Below are 7,568 nucleotides of genomic sequence, written 5' to 3' on the forward strand. Positions count from 1 at the left end.
AGATTGTGGTTCTACTCGACTGAAGGATTAAACCACGCCGAATCGTTAAACAATTCCGATTACCATGAGGGTACGAACACCATTCCGTCAGTAATAATTCCCTGGGTTTAGGCGCTGGCAGTCATCATCATCAGTTTTTTTTGTTCAAAAATTCACTGCAACTCCTCCCGTTCATTAATGAGCAAGAAATTAGCGCTGAGTGCTGAAAATACTCTACAGGCAATAAAAGAGTTCAAATTAAAATTCCTATGCCACAGAGACCGGGATAAACTGAACAAAAGAATTTCTCGATACCAGAGTAGCACAGCTTGCATCAGCAACCATAACATAACCATGCAAGGTATTCACTAAGGTAATCGTTGAAAAGTTTGAGGAATCTCAGAATTTCGTTGACCAAAGAAGGTGGCTGGCCTTCCTAAAGGCGACTGGCTGTGGAACATGTTCACACCTTGAACAAGGTGATAAATATGTACGCAGAATATAAGCAACCGCGATATTGTCCTGCGTGTAGTATGAGAAAACGTTTCACTTATCTGAATCCACAGCAGTCCCGTGGTCATTGGCTTTCCAGTGTTTGAATGATTAGTATGCAAAGCTGCTGAAAAATACAAGTATAGCGACCTTATAGGTACAATATACATCCGTAAGGGAAGTGATAAATTCAAGTCAGAATGAACGTTAGTCCAGGGCGACAGTGCTTATTCAGTACTATTTAACGCGCGTTAAAATTATGTATTCAATACCGTGGACTGAGAGGAGTTAGCGGTAGAAGCTGATTGGTAATAGCCGGGCAATTCCCGACTGGTGGATCACACTGCATTGATAAGTAGCTTTGGGGTCTGAGAGCAAAGCAAGATCGAGTACCCAGACAGGCAAAGTAGAAAGGTGGCCCTTCAAAACATTTCAGAGATGCAAAAAGTTTTTTTCACTAGTCTCAGAAGGGCAGAGTATATTATTTTTGTATGCGAAACATGAATGCATCTACTAAGGGCAGATATCCGCTCATTATGGCCACGCGATGGAAATAACCAGGAAAATAAAAATTTCAAATTTGCCTCGTGTATTTAGCAGCAACTCTCTGGTCTGGAATAGCTCATTTCCAGTATCTTTCACGACGAAAGCATTAAACATTTTTATCTTTCCCGCACTTACATAAGAAGCGGAAACATTGCCTATACTTACGGAAAGCCTTGTAATTAGGCTGCGGACAGCACAGCGGGGCATGTAAATCAACATGATAGATGCACTGTTAAGACATTGGAAGAAAGAAGAATTGTCCAGAGAACAAACTCGGCTAAATGATAGTGTATTTGAAATCAAGAAGAAACGTAATTGCAAGTACATGTGATGTGAAGGCAGATAACCGATGCATGGTCATAAGTGGTAGCAATGGATGGTAGGAGGAAGCAAGCGAAACAGACAGGGGCAGAAAATCAGATGGACAGATGAGATTATTTTCCGGGGGTAAGGTGGCCGAACATGTCAAAGGACGCGATTAGTTTGAGGGATATGGGAGAAGCCGTTGTCCTGAACTGCGATTAGCCAGGCTGATTTACAAGAGGGTTATGATTAGTGAGATATTATAGAGCACGCGGTCTCATACGGGACTTCAAGAGAAGCTTGTGCCATTCAGGAAACTGCAGAGGTCAGAAGACCTGTTTGAATGCATTCGGTGTCAAAACACGCCATAATTGCGACATTTCAAAAAGACAACAGCGTCAAAATTACATCGGCAACACTTCCACGCTGTTCTCACCAAATCGGTCTCCTGCGAATGACGAATAGTCGTCTGCATATATGAACTGCGAAGTAACGAAATAGTCTTGGATTATTTTACCGATTGGTTATACACAACCATGAAATAAACCAAAGGGACATCAGCGTAAGTTTCCGATAACTGTACGGAACAACGTTCACTCTTGCCATGCGTCGAAAAAATGACGAATTATAAATTGCCATGTTTCGGCAATATCGAATATACAGCTAGTCCCACATAAGTTGAGGCAAGGTTTTAAAAATTAAATGTACGTGAGACGCGAATGGAGTCATGTGCATAATATATGCACTAGCCCAGAGTTACTCAGGCTATTTTTTATTTTTCCCTTAACTAGTTCATTTGCTTTGCTTAATTCAACATTTTAAGTATTCGCTGCATACCCTAAGTGTGATACGCAAAGTTGCAGAGAACCTTCAGAAAACTAAAAAAATTGTTTCCTACACGATATGTCTCACGTGCTCCTTTTTTGCGGCTTCCAAGGAATGCCCGCCAAGTTGAAAAATACCACGTGACAAGGCTCTTGCGTTCAGTTACTGTGTTGCTCTCAAGCGAGCGATGGGTGGACAAGGTCGGCTGCAGCGAGACTGTTGCCCGCGACCGGGCGCTATGCGCGATGCAGGTATCTGGGCAAACGGCTCTTATCGCATGACGCCGAAATTCATGATGCTGGCCGAGCGTCGCCGAAGCGGCCAAGCGTCCAAGGCTGCAAAAAAAAAACAGCATTTTGATTCTGTTTCAAAGAAGCAAAGGTCGAAGCACGTGAGAACAATAGAAGGCGATGAAGGCTGCAACAATTTTTACTTTGTATAAATATTACCTTGTAGCAGTTTTCGAATTGAACGAGTCGAACTACAACTTTACGTTAGCTTTCGAATAACAGCGGATAAATCTTACGGGGAAAAAGCTCTGAGTAATAGTAAAAAAAAAGCTTGGCTCTATTCAAGCACGTTTACGAATGCCTTCTTCAGACGACGAATCTTTTTCGCACTGGCCCCACCCACTCTACAGGCATCCACGTAGAATACGCCGGGTTTCGATCCATAGTGGCGGGCCCGGGTTTCCGCCCGCGCCATGCGCCGGCCACTATGGTCCTCACAGTTCATGTTCGCGGGAAGAGGGCGCAAGTGGATGGCGCATCTTCATTGGGATGGAACACGTACGCGCTCTTCCATGATAGTGGTGTGTTGGATGAGGAGTCGGGCAAGGGGGCGGCGACCCGAGGATGTCTTCGAGAGACGTGTATACTGGCTGGTCAAGTAGGCTTCCCGGAGCTCCCGAAATGTGTTCATGCCCAGCCCCTGGAGGCGCTAGTTAGGGGTGTTCGCGGGGAGGTCCAGAGCCCGCTTAATAATTTTGCAGGGAATCACTTCGAGTGGAGGTACGGTGTCAAATATAGTATTGGACTGGATACAAATGCATGTCTCAGTCTCAAGGCGTCCTTGCATCGTAACCCCAGCGCTTGTAAGAAACCCGGCGGACCATGCGTCCTGCTTGATCCCCGCATTATGAAGTTTGGCCAATGTCTTTTCTGATTGTCTTTGTTGATGTATAAAGAGCCCAGTACCCCGTGTAGATATTTTCGGGGAATGGACCTGTCTCAAGAGACAATGCAAGTTTGGCTGGGCACTTTGATCAGCGGCGTATGTGCACAAAAGCAGACTTTTCGGGATAGCATTGGAGGCCGCGGCGGCAAGCATAACGGTCTGCTATGGTCGCCGCCTCCTGTATGTTGGCCTCAGTGTCTCCGAGGGCGCTCTGCGTGGCCTACTGGGTGATGTCATTGGCATACAGAGGGTGCCGCACACTGGCGACAGCGGCCAGCGGTGCCGGTAGGTGCACCATAGCCAGATTGATTAACAGGGGAGACAGCACTGTGCCTTGTGGCGTACCCCTCGCTCCTAAATGAAAAAGACCATGTTCTTTATCCTGGATTCAAAAGTAGGATTGCCTGTCGGCCAAAAATTGCCAATGTATCGAAAAATGCAACTTGGTTTTTGGGGAATGCAAATGGCACACTATCTCTCTCACATATCGGTGGAGACCTGAACAGCGCCGTAAGGGGAGGGATAAAGGAGGGAGTGAAGGAAGAAGGGAGAAAGAGGTGCAGTGGTGGAGGGCTCCGGACTAATTTCGACCACCTGGGGATCTTTAACGTGCACTGACATCGCACTGTACGTCTAACTTGCCGTAGGCATTGTAATGGCACCGTGAAGGTGGTAAAGTGGAAAAGAACTGCATGTTAGTCTTACACTCCATCTACGTTGGCACAGAACACAGGCCATCGCAAGTGATCTTACTGTATGTTGTCTTCGCCTATAAATCGCCGTTAAAAGGGCAAGCCCGTGAATACCTTTCACAACGCACATGGCAGGGAGGCCATGAGAACGCTCAACGCAGTGTTGCAGGATGTGACCGATGAGGACAAACTTGACGTCGTCGCATACCTGCAGTCTAAACAAAGAATACTACTACATAAGAGTAGAAACGGAGCAATCTGTCCTCTAGTTTACTCCGTTTTATGTACTAGATGACACTTTATTTCATTCTTACACCCTCCTGTTTAGAGTGCACAATGCGCAGAAGAATATCGACGCCATGCCCGGCTGCGCATTCAAGACGAGTAGCGCACCGTCGATTGACACCACAATCGACATCGACGCCCCGCAGAATACAAGCCAGCTACACCGAGTCTGTTTTTGGGCACTTATTCGGCACCGGTGGACTTTGTGGAACGTTTTCGCTGCTACTTCAGGTCGCACAAGATAATTTCATGGACTATGTCGACAGGACTCTGAAGTTGTTCATGATGGATTGAAAAGAAACGAGCGACGTTGACCTCGAAGAAAAGTGTTGATTATCCTGGTTAGAAAACCATTTTCTGAGCACTAATATAGCCAAGCATTTCTATTCATGCACTTTATTTCAAGGGGGAAGCCTTATAAGTCCCATTACTTCAAAGCTTGTAGTTAGAATCGCGGCACAAAAATCGCAGGGACATGGAGATGGCTGGAAGTTGCAAGAGTAAACTTCAATTACCACAGGTACCGGTAATTAGGGCAAGGCGGGAACTGTGTGGGCCCAGGGGGGGGGGGGGGGGCAACGGGGGAACTTCCTAGGCCCACGGAACGAGTGCAGGTTGAGTGGATTCGTCTGGCTGGGTGAGGAGTTAGTCTCAGCTTTCCGCAAAGGGGGCTGGAAGGAGGGCCCACAGTGCTCGGTTATTTTCGCATCACTCAGAGGATGCGCGCCTAGCTGGGCGGTGAGGTCTTTGTTTTTGCAATTTTGGCATGTGCGGTTGTATTCCCCGTTGGTGATTAGTGATAGCCTGCAGTGGCTAAGTATTGCGCGCGTCTGCAATATGCGGAGCAGGGTGGCTTGGGCGTGGCCGAGGTCAGGGTGGGGAAGCGGGAAACAGCGTCTTGTTTCTTTATGAAAATTCTTGATGCCAGCAAAAGTCTGCGGGGCTTCAGCGAGGGAGTCTGGATACGTCGGGCCGGCCGCCTAGCAGGTGCCAGCATTAATCCACTTGGTGCATGACTTAGTCGCTCAAGCGACGGTTTCGCGGCCACGCGCACATCACTCTCTCTTCAGAATCCCTTGTCGATGGTGTGTGTGCAATGCAGTGTGATGGAACGGCGACGACATCAACGTATGCGACCTGCAAGGTGACCGCGTCTACGACAACAGGAAGACTAAGGCGCCCACGAAGGTACGTAACCGGCTCCAAGGCACGGTAGCCGAGAAGTGCTGCGCGACTGCTGCAGAGGCTGGCTGCACCACAGACGATCCTCGCCACGGTACGAGCACGGAAAGCTAGTTTCAGATGGTTGAGACGTTGAACCACGAAAGCGGGAAGCGGACATGAAGCGACAGACGAGTGCGGCCAACGTCGATCTGCGGAAACGTGAAGCGAAGGCAATTCGACAACGTCGTGAAAACGATCGGGAGTTGCGACAACATGAAGTCGAAGCAATGCGGCAGAGGCGGAACAGAAGGCTCAGGCTAAACATTTCACCCGCGGGACTATAGAGCTTTCTAAATCATACACGAAATCAGTCTTTATTTGTCTCTGCCGAGTTTTTTTGGCCCACCTCTTCTTTCGTTCATAAGTATGGGATCGACTCTTCTGTAATAGGAGGGCGTCCCGCGTAAGTTCCTGATGTTTGTTCGTTCTTGCAAAAAGCCGGTGGTACGCGGCTACAACATTTACTGACGCGAAAGACGGCTATGTTTATCTAGAATGACTGGAGCCGCGTGAAAAGACTTCTACATTGCTCGAGATTGCGTAGTTACCTTTGGGACTCGACAGACGGTTCTTTGCCTGTCTTAATTTCACCGCGTCCGAGTGAAGCAGGAATCCTTCCTTACGTAGACTGCCGAAAACATTTCTTGCTATTTTCGCCACTTGGTTGTTCGGGTATCCGCGGCCGAAAGTCAGTCCAATAAAGAGTCTTGGACACTTTGTCCCCACCGCACTATCGGCGTAATAAGGGTGGTCGGCGCTTCCGCAAAGGCTCGATCGAGAGTCGAACTCGCAAACTATTGGACACCTTTGGCACACCGTGTTCGGGAAACCGAACATCAACAGTGCGCCCACGCTGACTGGTCCCGATGCGGCGGCAGGCGCGCACGCAGCTGCCCGTTACCTGGCATCATCTGACGCCGTCAGGGCGATTTGTGCATGTGTACTGACTGCGAGCGGACTCACGGTACTCCGATAATGGTAGCACGGTACGCGGTATGGTAAAGGTGTGTAACATCTGCGTAGATGGTCATCGTTTCCCAGAACAGCTTGTTTCATCCTGACATGCGAAAGGAAGCAGGCTATTGCTCTCGAATGCTTCCCCAAACAAAATGGAGCAATGCTTATTTCCTAGCGAGATGCGCCACAAGGACGCAGTCGCTGGTTGGTTCATGCGTCCGTGACTCTCACGCAAGAAAAAATAAATCAGCCTAAGAGCGCAGATGCGAAAGCCTTTCCCTGTCCTCATTCTACTATAATTTTTCATTTTCTCTTATTTCTGTTATCTTTCTGTTTTTCTGATTTTTACGTACATACATACATACATGCATACATGCATTCATACATACATACATGCATGCATGCATGCATACATACATACATACATACATACATACATACATACATACATACATACATACATACATACATGCATACATACATACATACATACATACATACATACATACATACATACATACATACATACATACATACATACATGCATACATACATGCATGCATGCATGCATACATACATACATGCACACATACATACATACATACATACATACATACATACATACACATACATACAAGTTTTATTTTCCACAAAGAAGTGGAAGGAGGTGGAGGGAAAAGCCTTACATTTGCGGCTTGAAAAATCCTCCTTCCCCTTACAGTGTATACAGCAGCAGAGTGGGGCAGTAGACAGTCACATTGTTTGTTGCAAAGAGAAAAGAAAAACAGCACTGTATCGCATCAGACAATAAAATAAGCCTACATAAGAGTTTCAATAGAGCACTGGATTTGGACGCCTGGAAAATTTTTTTTCGAAAATGAAACAAGGATAGACCTTTGCATTGATTCACAAAAAAGAGTATGAGTAGCAATATTTTGTACATATTTGGAAGAGACATATTGAATAGATCAGCACCTTCTTTTTCTGCACCATTCAATAATCGCGGAAGATTATACCGGAGTGTTTGTTGTCCATAAGCAGTGCGACATCTTGGAACTTTCCATCGTTCCGGAGTTCTGGTGCTGTAGG

This window comes from Amblyomma americanum, chromosome 11, assembly GCF_052857255.1.
Source record: "Amblyomma americanum isolate KBUSLIRL-KWMA chromosome 11, ASM5285725v1, whole genome shotgun sequence".
NCBI lineage: Eukaryota > Metazoa > Arthropoda > Arachnida > Ixodida > Ixodidae > Amblyomma > Amblyomma americanum.